Source organism: Sapajus apella, unplaced genomic scaffold (assembly GCF_009761245.1).
Source record: "Sapajus apella isolate SASKATOON/1434 unplaced genomic scaffold, GSC_monkey_1.0 scaffold39, whole genome shotgun sequence".
NCBI classification, from domain to species: Eukaryota; Metazoa; Chordata; class Mammalia; order Primates; family Cebidae; genus Sapajus; species Sapajus apella.
Genome location: NW_022436979.1, coordinates 15,671,251 through 15,690,752, shown reverse-complemented (window position 1 = coordinate 15,690,752; position 19,502 = coordinate 15,671,251). Strand labels below are relative to the sequence as shown.

The 19,502-nt window shown below is 38.1% G+C and overlaps 1 protein-coding gene across 1 annotated transcript in view; it reads left to right on the top strand.

Annotated features, from left to right (window-relative positions):
* LOC116565136 (translation initiation factor IF-2-like) overlaps positions 1 to 18,993 on the top strand; it is a 118,654-nt gene extending 99,661 nt beyond the window's left edge. The window contains exon 6 of the mRNA XM_032298599.1: positions 18,468 to 18,993. The gene's annotated coding sequence lies outside the window, so the exon portion shown is untranslated. The remainder of the gene's footprint in view (positions 1 to 18,467) is intronic.
* The last annotated feature ends 509 nt before the right edge of the window (positions 18,994 to 19,502 follow it).

Sequence of the window (19,502 nt, the reverse complement as noted above, 5' to 3'; positions counted from 1 at the left end):
TTTTTTTTTTTTTTTTGGTAGAGATGAGGTTTTGCCATGTTGCCCAGGCTGGTCATTAACTCTTAGGCTCTGATCTTTTCACCTTGATCCCCCAAAGCGCTGGGATTACACACATCAGCCACCATGCTCGGCCAACTATTTAAGATTCTGGGTAAGGATGAGACAAGAAGAAATGGATGTCTCATGTGAGAGCATTGAAACAGAAAGGAAAAGATAGTTTATGATCCCGATGTTTTAGAGAACCTGTAAGCATGTCACCATGTTCTACAATCATAGGCTTAAATCAGACATTTTGTTGGTGGTCTTGGTGGGAGATTCAGGGGAATCTGGAGTCAGAGAAGAGAATTAAAGGCAAATTGTGTGTTAGAATTTTCCAGGGTACCAGAAACAGAGATGTTTTGTAACTTACTTCTAGCTGATTTACATGAAGGGATAAGGCAGAACACTGCCCCTCTCAGCCACTATGGATCAAATCTCGTGGGACAGGAGTTTTAGAAGTGCTGTGCACTGCTCTGAAAGTACACTTGCTCAGCTACTTGTGTCTTTTCTTCTGTCCCCAGGCAGCCCTGCCCCTGCTTTCCTCTTCGGCTCATAACTTCTGTTTGCTCATGGATTCTACCGCCTTAGAACTTCTGATTACTGCCTTTTTCTCTTCTCTCTCTTTAAGTTCACCCATCTGTTCTCTAAATCAGAAGACACCAAACCTTTTCTCTAAAAGTCAAGATAGATATTAATAGTAAATATTTGAGTCTTCGCAGGCCCTGTGATCTCTGCTGTCATGACTCAAGGATGTCCTTGCAGTACAAAGGCAGCCTTGGGTGGCCTGAAAATGGATTTGTGAGGCTGCGTTCCAATACAACTTTATTTACAAACAATGAGATTTGAATTGCATATAGGCTCAACGTGGTACAAAAATATTCTTCTTTTATATTTTTCCAACCATTTAAAATAGTAAAAACTATTCTTAGCTTATGGTCCATATAAGAACAGATGGTGTGGCTGAATATGGCCTGTAGGCTGTACTTTGTCTATCCTTGGTCTAGATTCTTCTCTCATTCACATTTATATTTTACAGTAGAGGATACTTACTGGTTTAACCTGTGATCACATTTAAGGTCTTGGGCTTTGAAGTGTTTTTAGCTAATTTTTTAATTTTTAATATTTATGTGGACACATAAGAGTTGTGTACATATTTATGAGGTACGTGTGAAATTTTTATACAAGTATACGATGGGTAGTGATCAAATCAGGGTAATTGGAATATCAATCAACTCCCTTATTTATCGTGTTTTGGTGTTGAGAACACTCCAATTCTATTCTTCTAGTTATAATGAAATACACAATAAATTGTTGTTAACTATAGTTGCCCTATTGTGCTACTGAACACTAGATTGCATTCCTTCCATCTAACTGAATTTTCAGACCCATTAACCATCCCTTTTTATCTCCCCTTTCCCACTCCCCTTCTCAGTGTCTGGTTACCACTGTTCTACTCTCTACTTCAATGAGATCAATTTTAGATTCCACATATATGAGTGAGAATATGTAACATGTGTCTTTCTGTGCCTGGTTTATTTTACATAACATAAGAACCTCCAGTTTCATCAGTGTTGTTGCAAATGGCAGGATTTCATTCTTTCTATGGCTGAATAGTACTCTATTGTATGTATGTACCCTATTTTCTTTCTTTATCCATCCTCTGATAGACACTTGGGTTGATTCCATGTCTTGGCTATTGTGAATAGTTCTGCAGTAAACACGAGAATATAGATATCTCTATGATATACTGATTTCCTGTCTTGGGTATATACCTAGCAGTGGGATTGCTGGATCATAGGGTAATTCTATGTTTAGCTTTTTGAGGAACCTCCATACTGTTCTTCATAGTGGCTGTATTAATTTACATTCCCACCAACAGTGTATGAGGGTTCTCCTTTCTTTGCATCCTCCCCAGCATCTGTTATTATTTGTCTTTTTGATAAAAGCCATTTTAACTCTAATGGGACAGTATCTCACTGTAGCTTTGATTTGCCTTTCTCTGATGCTTAGTAATGTTGAGCTTTTTTCCCCCATATACCTGTTGACCATTTGTATGTCTTCTTTTGAGAGATATCTATTCAGATCTTTTGCCCATTTTAAAATTGGATTATTTGGGATTTGTTTTCTTATTAAGTTATTTGAGTTCTAGGCTTTGAAGTTTGCTTGGGGTCTGAATTCCAGGTCTAGCTGCATTTACTAGCTGCATAAACTAAAGCAAGTTATTCCAATTTTGGGGGCTTTATTATTTTTTTTTCCATTGGTAAAATGAAGTTAGCATTACTTCCTAATTCAATAGGTTGGTGCCAGAACCAAACAAGAGACTATGGTGTTAAAGTGCTTAGCTCAGAACCTGGCACATAATAAGTAAACAGTAAGTGTTCTCTGTGATGCTGATGATGAAGAGATACTCTTTGGGCTTTTCCTGGCCTGCCTCTGCCAGGGTGACCCAGGAGAGAAAGGCTTTAGTCTATTTTGTTCATTGTTATAATACATGATATTAGATGCTTCATACATATATGTTGAGTAAAGATACAAATCCTCAGTTCTGTCAACTAGGGTAGGGTATCGGAGACCCATGAAACACAGTATAGTGACCTATATATGAAAAATCTCAGGTTACCACTCCCTCAGAAGGGGTCGGTAGGCTGGAGGATCACTCAAGTCATCGTGTCCTGGGCTGATTTATTGATCATCTGATATAACAAACAAGGAAGAAGAAACACTTCAGAGGGCAGAGACTAGGGAGGCACAGAAGGGCTAGAGATGTTGACCTGGAGGTAAAGAAATTGCTTCAGGAAGAGAAGCAGTAACAGAGTAAAAGGAAAAGCTTCTTTAAGGGCTTTATTAGTTTTAAAACACTTTCATCGTAAAGAAAAACATAGAAATCGCATGCATGGCTTAATAAATTATTAGAAGGCAGACAGCACTCAGGTCAAGAAACTGAACCTTGTCAGCCACACCAAAAGCTCCCTGCATCTGCCCAGTCCCAACAGCAAACCCCTCTCTCCCACCATAAGTACAATAACTATAACCCTCACTTGGACAGTAATAACTTGCTTGAGGTTTTAAAAAACATAGTTTTATCACCCTGATGTGCATTCTTCAAAATACAGTTGATTCCTACCCATTACAAAAGTGGTGTCTTTTAAGACTATTTTTTTTTTTTTTTTTTTTTTGGGACGGAGTTTCGCTCTTGTTACCCAGGCTGGAGTGCAATGGCGCGATCTCGGCTCACCGCAACCTCCGCCTCCTGGGTTCAGGCAATTCTCCTGCCTCAGCCTCCTGAGTAGCTGGGATTACAGGCACGTGCCACCGTGCCCAGCTAATTTTTTGTATTTTTAGTAGAGACGGGGTTTCACCATGTTGACCAGGATGGTCTCGATCTCTTGACCTCGTGATCCACCCGCCTCAGCCTCCCAAAGTGCTGGGATTACAGGCTTGAGCCACCGTGCCCGGCAAGACTCTTTTTAATGTGTAGGTTTCTCCTCCATCCCTTTCATTTTATTCCACTAGGTTGATGAACTTGAGCTGTTTAACCTGAGGAGTTTCCCATAGTCTGCATTTTGCTGATTGATACTCTTCATTCAGCTCAACATGTTTCTCTGTCTTTTGAATTTCCTGCAAACTGGCAGCTGAATCCAGAGACTGGATCAGACCCAGGTTTGAGCCCTTTGGCAGGACTAGACGCGGTCTTTATAGGCTCTAGTGTTTCTTCTGGCCTAGTCATCAAGTCACCATTTCAATAATGGTTTTTGGCAAGATTGTAAAGGATTAACAGTATCTGATTGTCTCACTTCTTATGATTTTAGCAACCATTGCCGCTAATTGTCCATAATGTATACTCATTCATTTGTGGCTGCAAAAATAGTGGTGTTCTAATTCTATCATTTCTTTTTCATGTATTAGTTGAAATACTTAGATAAATAGACATGTGCTTTCTTCTACTATTTGGCTCCTATTTGATATAGTTATTTTCCTTTATTTACTAGTTTTGAAGATAATCTTGTTCCTATCTTCTGAAACGGACAAAAAATAGCATAGTAAACTGTGGATTTAAACACATTTTGTAGCATTAAATACATTATAATGATGAACAGCATTGGAGTTCAATTTGTCCAGTCTTTAGACAGTGGGTACTTCTTCACTCACTCTGAGTCCTCATGGCATGACCCACATGGTGATTGATAGTTTATTTGCTATTTCCTATTATAAAATGTTCTTTACTTATCTATACATTTCTTGCCTCAGAACTGGAATCAGCTATTTCTCCAATAAGCCTTATCCTTTTTTTCTTTTCTTTCTTTCTCTCTCTCTTTCTCTTTTTTTTTTTTTTTTTTTGAGACAAGGTCTCGCTCTGTCTCTCAGGTTGGAGTGCAGTGGCATGATTTTGGCTCACTGTCATCTTGACCTCCCTAGCTCAGGCAATCCTCCCACCTCAGCCTCCCAAGTAGCTGGGACTTACAGGTGTGCGCCACCACTCCTGGATAATTTTTTAATTTTTTGTAGAAACAGGGTCTCGCTATGTTGCTAGGGCTGGTCTCAAACTGGGCTTGAGCGATCCTCCCACCTGGGCCTCCCAAAGTGCTGGGATTCCAGGCATGAGCCACCACACGTGGACCCTAGTTTCTTCCAGTGACAAAAGATTTTCAAGGCCACAAACTGTGTGCTAAGTGATGCTCATTGCTGCTAGGTTGGTCATTGCCTGCAGTTCTTCTTAGTGCCCTGGCTACAAAGAATATACATACATTTAACCAGTAGGTATTTAAGAATTTATATTTTTATTTTTACTCAAAGTTGAGATGATGAAGCTTCAACTTAATTTCTCTACTACATCAGTATCTACCCCTTTTCTTGCAAAGCTGTCATGCAATTACATTCTATCCTTCTTTTTATATACCTAGAATTTCAGTTCTTCAGGACACAGGAAGTGATTGAATGAGAAAATCCCCAAAGTACTCATTCGTTTTATCTCATATCACGCACAACAGTCTCGAAACAACAATACAAATATTACCACCGATGAGATTCCTAAACTTTCTAAAAAGTTTTTTTTTTTTTCATAGATTTGCTCCCTTGTCTCACTGTTTTTAAAAGTCGTGTTATAACTACCTATAACCATTATATACCACTTTCTCTGCCTTTTAACACTGATTTAGCTTTACTTTTGTGGGTGAATATATATTTAATGCTCACCACCAACCCTTAAGCAAATGTCTCTCTAGATATTTTGGTTGTTTGAAGCTCATTCTCTGTGGTAGATTGTTCGGGAAAGGCTCATGGAACAATCTTTCCCGAGCTTTTGCACGTTGATCACAGTTGAACTGTACCCTTATACTTGAAAGTCAGCTTTGCTAGGTATCAAATCCTTGGCTCACGCTTTCTTTCTTGGAGTATTAAAAATATATTACTCTGTCCAACAGAGCTTAAAGGTACATGAAAAAAATATATACATGTATATGTATATAAATATATATATGTTTTCTTCTGGCCCAAAGCATTCCTGCTGAAGATCTGATGATAATCGAATTTTCTTTTCCTTATAAGTAACAAGGTTTGTTTTCTTCAAGATGCCCGAAGGATTAAACAAATATGTTTAGAGTCCCATAATTTTACCGGACTATGTCTTGGTATTGGTCTTTCTGGATTCACAGGAATACAGTATGTACTTTTAATAAGGAGTTTGAAATTATTATTTCAGGGAAGTTTAAGTTACTGTTTTTAGTATTTATTCTGCTTTCTTTTGTTGATTTTCTTATTCAGAAATTTGTATTAGCCATTAAAAAATTTCCTTTTCTATCCTTCAATATTGATCACTTGCTTTTATAATTTTTAAAATTTTATGCACATATAATAGTTATACCTATTTATAGGGTACATGTGAAATTTTTATACAAGCATACACCATTTCATGACCAAATCAGGGTAACTGGGATATTCTCACCTCAAGAATTTATTTATTTTTTTGTTTGTCTTAGGAACTTTTCAATTCCACTCTTCTAGTTATTTTGGAATATACAATAAATTGTTTACTATGGTTATCCTATTGTGCTACTGGCCACCAGATAATATTCCTTTTATCTAGCTGTACTTTTACATCCATCAACCAGTCCCTCTTTGTCTTTCCCTCCCCACTACCCTTCCCAGCCTCTGGTAACCATCATTCTACTTTCTACCTCCATGAGGTCAAATTTTTTTTTTTTTTTGAGACAGAGTCTCTCTCTGTCACCACTCACCAGGCGCGATCTTGGCTCACTGCAACCTCCGCCTCCCAGGTTCAAGCAATTCTGCCTCAGCCTCCCGGATAGCTGCGACTACAGGCATGTACCACCACGCCCAGCTAAATTTTTTTTGTATTTTTTTAGTAGAGACAGGATTTCACCATATTGGCCAGGATGGTCTCAATCTCTTGACCTCGTGATTCACCCACCTCAGCCTCCCAAAGTGCTAGGATTATAGGCATGAGCCACTGTGCCCGGCCCATGAGGTCATATTTTTAAGCTTTCATGTGTGAATAAGAACATGTAATATTCATCTTTCTGTGCCTGATTTATTTCACTTAACAAACTGTCCTCAAGTTTTATCTATGTTGCTGCAAATGACAGAATTTCATTCTTTTTTATGGCTAGATAATATTCCGTTGTGTATGTGTGTTATATTCCAATATGTGCCGCATTTTCTTTATCCATTTATCTGTTGGTGCGTACGTAGGTTGATTCTGTATCTTGGCTATTGTGGCTTGTACTGCTTTAAACATGGGCGTGCAGTTACCTCTTTGATTCACTGATTTCCTTTCTTTTGGATATATGCCCAGCAGTGGGATTGCCAGATTCTACGGTGGTTCTGGTTTTGTGAGGAATCTCCATACCGTTTTCCATGTGTCTGTGCAAATTCACATCCCCATCAACAGCATAGTAGGGTTCTTCTTTCTCCGCATCCTTGAAAGCATCTGCCTGTCTTTGGATCACTTTCTTTTGAATTCCTTTTGTATATTTCTTTATTTATTTTAGATGTTTAGAAATTTCCTCTTTTTTTTTCTTTTAACCTATTTCTTGTTAAGACATCATCTATTGTGTTTATAAGCTCTAGTGTTCCTCCTGGTCTAGTCTTCATTGCTAAAATGATTTTGAAATAGTGGGTTTCGGCCAGGCACTGTGGCTCACGCCTGTAATCCTAGCACTCTAGGAGGCCGAGGCGGGTGGATCACAAGGTCAGAAGATACAGGCCATTCTGGCTAACATGGTGAAACCTTGCCTCTGCTAAAAATACAAAAATTAGCCGGGCATGGTGGCACACGCCTGTAGTCCCAGCTACTCAGGAGGCAGAGGCAGGAGAATCACTTGAACCTGGGAGGCAGAGGTTGCAGTGAGCTGAAATCACGCCACTGCACTCCAGCCTGGGTAACAGAGCGAGATTCCATCTAAAAAAAAAAAAAAAATAGTGGGTTTCTGTTTTGATCTTTTATGAGGACACATCTTCTAGTGTGCTTTCATTGTCTGTTGGGTATTATTCCACTACTTGTTCTCTTCTTTCTTTATCATAACATTGTATGAGATTTGACCTCAATACGTTTCTCTTCATTTCTATGTGAAATTAGTTTTCTTGAACTTTAAGAATGAGGCTGGCTTCGGGGTAGGTGTTCTAACTTCACAGAGCTCCCTTTTCTGTTGTTCCTCTGTAGTGTTCATGAGTATGGTGGCTTGCTCTCTGAGACTTCTTGGTTCTCTTCAAACCCTCTTACTGTCGGTCTGGACCTTCCCTTGACTTCATCTTTTTTATCACTGTCCTGCTCAGTGTTGACTCCACTGCCCACTATTTCTGCTGTGTGTGGGGCCCAGGGATGCACTGTGATTTCTGTGGGTCCTAGGCCTCTGCAGGTTCCTTCCTCTATTAATGTTAAAAATTATATTTTACAACTGCATTGAATATAAAGGCAAATCTATTATATATTAAAACATGTTCTTTGACTTAAAAGTGGATTTTTTTCCCTTTTGATTTTAAAAGAAATGGAAATATTTCATGGTTTCCTAAAAGTCTTTTGGGCCCCTGATGTTGTGTCTACAGTGCTCAATGGAGGACTCAGCCCTGGAAGTGACCCTGTCGTGGAAGCATGCCTTGGTGGGTGGTTTTTGAACATTCTAGTGACTAGAATGTTTCAGCCCCTTCTCAGCCTTTGTGGGCCCCTTGCACTCCCCGATACTGGATTGGCAAAACGCCCCCCCATTTTAGCTGTTCTTCTCAAATTCATCATGCTTTCTTGCAAGTGGAATTTGGCATGTTGGCTCTAAGGGGGCTCATGTTCTCTGGCTCCTCAGAGGCCACCTGTCCCTGCACTCTGCCTGAAATACTGTGCTAAGTTTTGTATTTTTTGTAGGGATGGGGCTTTACCATGTTGGCCGGGCTGGTTTCAAACTCCTGACCTCCAGTGATCCACCTGCCCTGGCCTCCCAAAGTGTTGGGATTACAGGTGTGAGCCACCGTGCCCGGCCTTGTATTTTATTTTTGATGTTCTTATGCCTCCCCAAAAATGCAGTAATCTATTTAACTCTACCAACTTCCAGGTCATGTGATTGAAGCACAGCTATAAACCTGGAATGATGCATTTTGTTCAAGAACAAAATAGTGTCTGAGCACATTATTTTCAGGCACACATGTATGCTGGCTATTTACCTATTGTCTCTCAACTTCAAGCCCACACTTCTCTATTTTGCTTGGTGATGCCAGGGGTAGGAGTCTGCAAACCTCGCCTCTCACAATCCCATGCAGTTGGCTTCCTGTAAGTTTCTGCAAATGGTAGACAATTAGAAGGCAGGGAGACAGGAAAAAAGACCTTCTATTTCTAGATCCTGTTAGCAGCCATCCATCATGAGAAGAGAGCTAAGGCTCCCCCTCAAGCTTCACCAACATTCTCAGCACCAGCTAAGAGGTGCTCCTCAGAGGCACCATCACCAGCCATCCTGCTCTTTCCCGGCCAAACCATCAAGGTGCTGGTTTATCTCAAAGCTTTGAGCACTAGGTATGCAGGTCTCCTCCTTTGAGCTCCTAGATCTCAAAACCTCACCTCTTTCCCTTAGTTCGCCAGGACTCAGGTTGCAAGGTATTTTCTGCAGTTTCCACCACCTGGCTACCTCAGCCTTAGGGGCTGCCTTTGCTTCCGGTGATCACTGATATTTAGGTCACCTCAGAATCCCCTTTGCCTTTTCACCCTTGCAATTCATTCCTGGTAGTAAATATTTCTTTAGTTTAAATCCCTAGTATACTTTTTGTTTACTGGATTGTTTACTTGAATTTGTTTTTCAAGCCCTAGTCATCTTTTGGCTGCCCTTCTCAAATTGGCTTGCCATGATTTGCAGCGAGAACACATCGGCATGTTGGCTCTCAGGGTGGACTCATGTTTTTCCTTTTATTGAGTGGGAATTACGTTTTCTACTTTTCTCCATTCTGAAACTCGGTCAACTGATATGTGTTTAATGAGGGCTTTTATATGCTTGTATTCAAATACTCAATGTGTTATTGCAAGGGGAAACAATAATTTTATAACTCAATATTGTTAAAGCATCGAATGTATACAAACTACTGTGCCAAGAAAATTAGATTTAGGATAACAGTACCATTTTAGAAGTAGGACAAAGGGATTAGAAGATCAAACCTAAGAAGAAAGATTAAATAAATGGTTATTATTTCTCTAGAGAAGACAGGATGTCTAACACTAGAATTACAAATAATTTTATGGGAGGTAATAAATAGCAATTCTACAATCCTTCTTGGGATAGCACATGATTGCATTTCTAGGGCTAAATGTGGCATAGAGGCTGAATAACAATGGCTTTCTTTCAATGAAGGTTGTTAGGAAAATAAGCTGCTGAGATATAATGGAAAATCTCATTCTCTGAACATACACACACATTTTATATATATATATATATATATATATATATATATATATATATATATATGGTTCTTGTCTGTCTGGAGTGAGTTACTGGAGTCCTGCTGAGGACATGGTCCAACCTGTTAACCTATGTGTGGCTTTCTCAGGTTTTAGGACTGTACTTCCAAGAATTTATGACCTCCTTGGCTTTATTCACTCATGGCTCTTGTTTTGTTGATGAAAAGCATACCCAGGGATCTTTATTCAGTTGGAGGGGCTGCTAATTGATTTTAAAAAACCCATTCTGTTCCTGGTCACTAATTGACTGATGGAACAGCTGCTGGTCTGACAAAAACCAGGCTGAAAAGCAGTTCCCACTATGGGGTGGTCTGTTGCCAAACATTATTGTTTTTGCTTATCATTGTAAAAGCACACCCTTACGTATTCCCAGAGATTGGGTTGTGTTTTACCTAAAACTACTTCTTTGCTGCCTTTAAAATAATGTCACCTTGAGAAAAGGTGAATTAACCTTTGCATATTATATACAGAATTTGAAGTCTGAGCAGTTTTCAAGAATTCAAAAGCATGAGCCGGATTGTCCAATAAATAATTTCAAATACTGAACATTTTAAAGTTTAAGAATATTTCACTTGGCTAATAATGAAAATAATTATTTTATTTTTTGTTGTAGTCTAGGAATCAGATAGACTGAGTCAACGTTGGCTTTATGGATATGATAGCGTATTGAAAGTATTAAACTTTGCTACAAATCAACAAACTATGTCTTTTCCTCAAAGATACTTATAGCTAATACTACATATTTATATTTGGTAGCATTGGCTAAAATCTCCTAATAATTAGTGATGTGACACTAATAAATAGAGAAACAGTGATTTATGAAAATAGAATCTCATATGTAATTAATATCAAATTGAAGGATATAATTATGAATTAGGCTAATATTATGTTTATTTTCAACATGATGGAATGCAGTATACCCAGGACCTGGTATCCTGAAGTAACCCAGTGATCAGGTACATTTCTTAGAAGCCGAAGGGGTTAGGAATAGAAAAATATTGTCTTCTGTTACATGAGAGAGAAGTCCAATAGTTTCTTTAAAAAAAAATCAATAAATCCCCACTAGGTATTAGCCTCTTGTTAATTATTGTGACTAGCAGGGAGTGCAAGTCAATGTTAGTGCCTTAATTGATTTTTTGGTTGATTTTTAGTTTTGAGTTCCTGTGGTTGTAGCTGTAAAGATTTAGGTTGGGGCATACTCATTCTGATTTAAGAAATTCTCTTTCTCTTACTTTTTCTCTGCTACCTAGGTAAGCTGTGACTGGACCAGGAGTCAGGAGACCTGATTTTTGGCACAACTCATAACTCCATAGCTATGTGATATGACCTTAACAAAATGACAGAAAATCTGTGTGCCAAGACTACCTGTTTGTAAATGGTTGTATTCATCTGTTCAGGCTGCTGTAACAAAGTAGTATAGTCTGGGTGGATTACGCCCAACAAAAGTTTATTTCTTACAGTTCTGGGGGCTGGAAAGCCCAAGGTTGAGGTGCCAATTGATTCAGGGTCTCGTGAAGGCCCACTTCCCGGTTCATAGACCACTGTCTTCTGGCCATAAGAAATTGTAGAAGGGTTGAGGGACTAATTATAAGTGTACTAATCCCATTCTCATGAATTAATCACCTTTCAAAGACCCCATTTTCTAACATGACCTTGGTGGTTAAGATTTCAACCTACAAATGAATTTTGGAGAGACGTAAACATTCAGTCCTTTGCTTTGGTTCTCTCACTCTCATTTTTTTTAAAAATCAAAGATTGTGCTTAATTTATTTTAAAGCAGTGGAAACTTGGTATTCAATACATTTGTACAGAGAAGCCCAATATATTATGAAATGCATTTTCTCTGTTGAGGGACGGGGAGAAGGCTGAGTGCCTTTGACACTGCCTATACCACTTTAGCTGCCTTCCTGCCTCTTGGTAGCCCTGGGAGAACTTCAAGGAACCCCTGGGTGACAAGGAATACCCTTTGAAGTCCACAGGATCAGATGACCTACATGCTCCCTTCCAGCTCTATGGTATAGTTTTAACCCAAATTTCCTTTATGATCCAGAAAACCCTACGCTTATTTTCATACCTATAATGAAAATCGTTTGTAAATATAAGGTTCAAATCATTCAGTACCTATCTATTATAGAAACATTCACTATATGTTTTGCTTGGATTCACTGGAGAGAAATTATTTTTAGAAATGTATGTACATATTATATATACATATAAACCTTTAGGTATATGTCATTACTAGGAGGTGATAAGAAGGTGATGATAAGATCACATGAAACAGTTTGGAATTTGACAATGCAATTCAATTTGGTTCCATTCAGTGAGCATTTATGGAACGCCTACTGTGTAGAAGCTACTGTGCAAAGCTGGATCTAAGGCTCCCAAGGATTACAAAGATGAATGACAGACTCTGCCCTCAAGTTCTTTTTGATGGCCTCCTTGTCAGAGATTTTAACTTTTTAATAGATTCTAAGTGTAAGAAATATAAGGTGCCTAGGGAAAAAATGGTTTGAAGCACATAGGATAAATAAATGAATGAACAAATGCCATTGAATAGGTCAAACATCTTATGGCCATGTATGGGCAATGCATGCCAAGGGTCAAGTAAAAGTGTCCCCAAATGGAGAGCTATTCTGTCCTTCTTGTTTATTTATGTCGATTCGTCTGTACTAATGGATTTAGCATGAAAGGAAGCAAGGTGGGGTGGGGAGGTGAGAGTCACTGCCTCTCAGACTTCCATCCTTCATTAATATTAATGTTGTCTTCAACCCATGCAAGTTGGCATAACATAGCCTAAAAGCTTAATACAAGAAAAATAGTTCTGATGCTCCCCAATTCATTAACATCAAGCACCAAACGGTCTCCTGGTATACCACGTGCCTTCATTTTTGTCCAATGAAGAGGAATTTTCCTTCAGTACAAGTTGGACACAGTAAGGATTTTGTGTGTTCTCCCAAAACTTTATTTTAATTGTTAAACAATTTTCCATCTATCGGCCCACATTAACCCTGAACGAAAACAGACTTAGCATGTAGGAATTAATTTAGTTTGTAAATCAGCATAAAATGAGCCCTTCTTTTAATTAGTAAATGTTTACTTGCATCCTTTGAATTCAATCCTGGGAGTCATTTTCCTGTAGCCCAGGAGTTCTGGTGAGCCCACAGACAGGGAGAGAAACTCAGAATGTGTTTGTGTGATCAGCTCAGGGGGTGTGTGCCCAGATCTGTGTCTGGTGAGCAATTCTGTTCTGAATTTGTGAAACACAAAGATCAAAAAGTGTCATTATATAGCTTCCTTGGGCCAAACACACTTTGGTAAGAACTCAAAATATTCACATACAATGTTAGAATAATCTCAGAGATTAAAAAAATCAAGGCCCAGAGAGGTAATAAGACTTGTTCAAAAAATAGTCAGTGAGCAATTGGCAAAGTTGGTAACTTCCAAGGCCTCCTGCCTGTCAGTGTAGTATTCTTTATATTCAAAAGATGTCTTGTACATTCCCCAGAGTCATAATCTGTGATTTAGAGACCCATTTTGTTTCTAAGTATGCTCAAACCAAAAATAAAACAAAAGACTAATCAGGTTTTTACAACTAGAACCTAATTCCACCGCAGCCTCCCACTTCATCTGGCCTTTCACCTGCCCTTCAATCTTTCTTTCTCAAAAGCAAACTAAAATATAGTTGATGCCAGAAATAAAGCAAAAAATCAAGAAAAAAAAAAAAAAACCTTCCTACAAAAAGCCCATAAAATGAATTTTAAAGAAGAAAAACAAATATATTTCAGCTCTCTCTCCATTTCTCTTCCTCTAACATAGCTTCCTCTCCCATTTTCTCATCTAACGTTAAAGGGTCTGCACAGGAGGGCAGATACACACACGTGGCAACAGGAGACCCAGAAGGTGGAAACTGTTTCCTTTTTTTTTTTCCTTCTTAATATGAAGAGCTTTTTAGAATTGGCAGATGTTAGTACTTTGGTAATGGTGTCTTAGTTGTATTCCTGCAGTGTGTAGAGGTTTTGAGGGTGGCTTGTTAATTTGTGCAGTGTCTGGGAGGCTGTGTTTGGGTAAAAGACACACTGTGACTAGCAAGTGGCTTCTTCCGGAGGCCTGAGCCAGGGTCAGACTGGTAGCTGGGAGGTAAAAGACATTATGCCCACTTACCAATTCTTGCTGAAACTCCTATTTTAATAATTTAATATTTACATCAAAATAGTTCCCCCCAAATCAACAAAATCCCTCAAATGTCCTAACTTTTAGTGCCAGCGCTTTTCAAAGGAAGAGCAACTATTTACAGGCTTCTTATGCTGTCAGAATTTATAAGCTATTATTTAAATTGCAACTTACAATAATTCCTCAAAGTTAAAAGGAAAGTTTCCTAAATATGAGAGTTTAGAAAGAGCTGGTAGATGATTTTCAAGATTCATGTTTCTCCCTTCTTTTAGAGGACAAAAGAAAGCAAAGCATAAAAAGAGAAATGGTTTTTAATACTGAGTAGAAAAATGCAATATATACGTGCAAAATATATGCTCCATTTGAATTCGTATTTACATGTTTTGTAAGCTCAAATAATATATGTTTTTCATTATTTTAGTAAAATTAAAGAATGGGCATTCAGCTATCTTTAAATTTTCATATTGCTTTTGCTAGTTTCGGCATGCCAGATCACTTTGGTATAATAAATTTCTACACGAGTATTGCACAGATACTAAGACACTGTAATATTTTTCTTTTAAATGTGAATTGAAGAAAAAATATTAATAGATAGGCACATTTTTATGTTAGCCATTATTAGAATTTGCTAATGAGAAATCTGATATGCTCTTTCCTATTGCTTTAATATGTTATATATTATAAAATGTTTTCCCACATTATAGGCGTTAATTGCATCATGTTAAAAAAAAATCCTGTGCAATTTCTTGTGATTTATGGCCTGCCATTGGTGACTAGGTGTGGGAGAACTTTGGCTTTTGTGGACTTGTTCAAGGAAAGGATGTGTGAAAAGTTGAGGAAGCCCAATTAGAGAAAGGCACTGAGAAAATTTTTAAAAAATCTATCCTGCTGAGAGGCAGGCATTTTTTCTGGATGACAAATGTCTGGAGTTCTCAGTTTTACAAAAAAAGAGTGCTCACCCCTGGCCTCTTATCCTTTTGTCATGTAGGTAACCTAAGCTGTGGAAAAAGAGACCATCTGGAAAGAATGCTGCGGTTTCACAGAGCCAACATTATTCTCTACCTCCCCTTCCTCTTCCTCTTTCTTTATGGATGGCAAACAGTGTTCAGATGACAGATTTTGGAAAATTGTCTTAGGAGATACATTCTCAAGCAGCTCCAGTGTGTTGGTATTTGGGATGTTTCTGTGCATTTTGTCATACGGCTCAGAAGGGTGATAGGCTTTTTGTGAACTCCTGGGCTTCAAGAAGGCTATTATCTTCCACTCAGTTTTAATTGAGGAGTTTATGGGATCTTGCTACCTTGTGAGGTAAGTTAGACATAAATGCCTTGTGATTTAGACGTGAAAGATTTTTCATTGTGTATCGACATAAATCTTATTAATCCCTACGTTTCTAAGATGTCATGGTCAACTGAAGAAATTCTTCACCAGTTTTCCTTGTAAATACAAAATTAAGTGCAGTCTTCATTTTTAAATGATAGCTGGTAGAAGCTCTATCATGATATCGACTTATCTGCATTATCACCTTAAAGAGCCCTTTTAATTGTTTTAGGCCAACAAATAAGGTTTAGTAAAGAGAAATATACAAATTGTGCAGTTTATATTCTAAAAGAGATGCAATATTTTAGCCAGTTAGTAGGAGAGAAAAACCAACTTGAGAAATAAATCTGTAAGTGAATGCTACTGGTTTTAAAAGGCATCTTCTTGACAAAAATCAAATGAACATTATCTGTAAAAATCTAATCTGAAGGCAAAACAGATTTGTTAGTGTGATTATTAAAATAATTGCCACCTTCTGGTGTAAAGTGATGTCAACAGTGAACAATCAAGTAATGCCCTTTGCTTTGGTACAGTCAAGCACTCAAAGCTACCGTGAAATAGGATTGGACGGGACCTTTCATTTCATATGAGAATTAATTCTCTAAATGCAGTGGAGAGGAGGCAGCTTATTTTTTCCCCCCAGCAAGCAGTTAGAAACCAGTCTGTGGGAGGTCATATTTTTTCTTACTCATTTCTTAGTGTGTGCATGTATGTTACCAAGTATCATGGCAAATAGTTTATTTTTTTCAATATATTTCCATCAGAAATGAAAAAAAATGGCAGGATTTTTCCAAAGGTTCTATGGCTTTAAAAAAGTTACACTTTGACATCTAAATTGTTTTCTAAGGTTTGAATTAAAGGTCACATTTTTTCAACTGCAGCAAAAGCTTCACAGCTGCTTTGGGGTTCTCTGTAAGAGAGCACAGCTCCGTTCTGGATTTACTACAAATCTCCGCAGGAAGAGTCCATACAAGTATAATTTGCGGCAAACCTAGTTATGGAGACTTACTCTTCTCAAAAAAGGTTAAGTTAGTAGCCATAAAGAGACGAGTGCCAGGTATATGCAGTTACTGAACACCCTGGCTTATGTATTAAAAAGCATTTTGAAGGAAACAATTCTACAGCTTAAGACCTCAGGTTTAAGAACTTGCTGACCTTAAGTGCATTCAAAATAAAGAAATAAATATTAAGTATGCGATTTTACATGTAAATTTCTGTCTTTCACATCTCATAACATTATCTTTTGTGTCAAATCTGTTAACAATGCCTTTAATGTCTAAAATGTGGCACATTTACTACTTCTTGAACTTCTACAGTTGAAAAAGCAAATACAAGACTGAAAAAAAAATTATGTGATCAATAACACATTTCTTTTCCATCAGATTATTTTTTCCATGTACAAAGTTCCTGTTTGATTTTTCAATTATTCAAAATGTCAGAATGATAGATATAAGAGTAACCAACTAACCAGGGAAATCTCTGCCTAATAATGTTCAATATAAAAATTCAGAATGATGCTTTATGATGGATTAAACTTTCCCCTGTTCTGCCTCATTAGGGTTCTCCCAATTTGACCCAATTCAAAGCTATTACTTAATATATATCTAACAGTAAAATTGCATAAATGTTCACTATGGACAATAGAAGCTAAATGAGCAGTTTCAGATAATTTAATTAAGTTGTAGGTCTTCTAATATAATTCCTTAAGTATGTGAACTTTTAACTTGTGTTAACTCAATTTCCTTATGCTTTCATTTAGCATTTGTTGGGGACATTACAGTGATTAGCCAAAGTCCTTCCAGCTACTAATGTTCTCCATAAATTTTGATTTAAATTGACTGTCACTTTCTCACTATAATAAAGTAGATATTTGACATCTCAAAAAAGGGAACTAGTCTAGCATATTACGTTGTCAAGGGGCAGCACGTTTTTCTCTGTCGCACAGAATCCACATAAAATACCCCTTAATAAAGGCAGTTCAGAGTAGGCAGAATGAAGTGGATTGCATACTACATATTCATAGACGCATCTACTCGTTAGCATTTCTTGACAAACTAGGCTCCTAGATGCCTTTGGTATTGAAAACACACATGGCATCATGTTCCCGTCTAATTGTTTTGTATTTGGTAGTTATCAACGTCAGCATTTAGCAGCTCTGTATTACAATAGGAAGGTAGCAGCTGTTCTGCTTCAGCTGAGGTCAAAAGCAAGACTTGGCTAAGTGGGCTAAGCTCAGACACATCTCCTATGCTTTCTCAGTTCAGATAACTAAAAGGACAATCATATAATTAGGCTTTGAAATTTGTCAATTAATATATGTGTTTTTCAGTATTGTATGTGTGTTGATAATTGTGAACGTTGGGTGGTGAGTACATGGATGTTCATTATTGCTATGGTCTGAATGTTTGAGTCCCTGACAATTCATATGTTGGAATTCTGACTCCCAAGATGATGGTATGAGGAGGTGGGGCCTTTGGCGGGGGTGATTAGGTCATGAGGATGGAGTCATGAATGGAACTGGTACCCTTATAAAAGAGATCCTATAGAGCTGCCTTGCCCTTTCTGATATGTGAGGACATGAAGAGAAGGTGCCACCTACGAACAAGAAAGCAGGCCCTCACCAGAAGCTGAATCTGCTGGCATCTTGATCTGGGACTTCTCAACTTCCATAACTATAAGAGATGAATTTCTGCTGTTTATAAGTTACCCAGTTTGTAGTATTTTGTTGTAGCTGCCTGAATGAACTAAGACAATTACAATCTTCTCTCTACTTTTATACACATTTAAACGACCCTAAACAAGTAAAATTATGTCCCCACAAATATATATCTACCCCAAACTCTCTTTAGTTCCAATAAAAGGGCTCAGTCAATAGGGTTTTGGTATCACCAATTACCATCCTTGAAGTTGTCTAGTCGCTCCATATATGAAAGCCTCAGTTATTGCCCAGAGTAACCTAAAAGACACTGCAATGATAGCATTGTTTTTCTAGGTTCATTGCTAGAGTTTCTGCGTTGGATGTATTAAGAATCTATGGGGAGCCAAGTCACTGAGAAGTATCAGGTATGCTGTGGGATAACTGCCTGCAAGGGGCAGGAAGTGTCAGCCCCTCTGGCTAATGGTTTTCTCTAACAGTTTCCCATAAAACCACTGCTTCTGCAATGTATTTGGCATTGGCCTTCACTAGAGGTGGCCTTCTTTACAGTTAAAGCACTTGGTGCCCACAAAATATCACACTCCACTCTAGAAGCTTCTTGGCACCTATTCAAGAAAAGTATTACTTAAGTAATCATAAGATTAACTAATATTTATTGGGAGCTTACTCTATGTTAAGCAATTGGTAAGCATTTTTTTTCATGTGTTCTTACAACCTTAGAATTAGCAAACAGTATGATTCTTGTTTTACAAATGGGACAGCTGAGGCACAGTGAAGTCTCCTAGGTTACCAAAACTGGCAAAGCAACGCAGCCCAACTTAGTTTTCTTTTTTTGTTTTTTTTTTTTTTTGAAATAGGGTGTTGCTCTGTCACTCAGGCTGGAGTGCAGTGGTGTCATCACGGCTCACTGCAGCCTTGACACCCTGGGCTAAAGCAATCCTCCTGCTTCAGCCTCCTGAGTAGCTGAGACCACAGGCACATTCTACTATGTCCAGCTGATTTTTTTACTTTTTATAAAGACAGGGTCTCCCTATGCTCCCTAGACTTGTCTTGAACTCCTGGGTTCAAGTGATCCTCCTGCCTCCACCTCCCACAGTGCTAGGATTACAGGTGTGAGCCACCATGTCTGGCCTGCCCAACTTTGAATTGAATGTTCTGTCATTACATGAGAGCGTTCAGGTTATATCCCTGTTTCATTGGTTGGATGATAATATAATGAGGCTTCTATGCATGTTATGAATGTTGGAGAGTACATTTAAAAGTACATATATTTTTATAACACAGTAGTATCTGTTATTGAAAAATTTAGACAATATTGATAATCTAAACATAGAAAATAAAAAATTATTACTAGTTTCACAACCTAGAGAT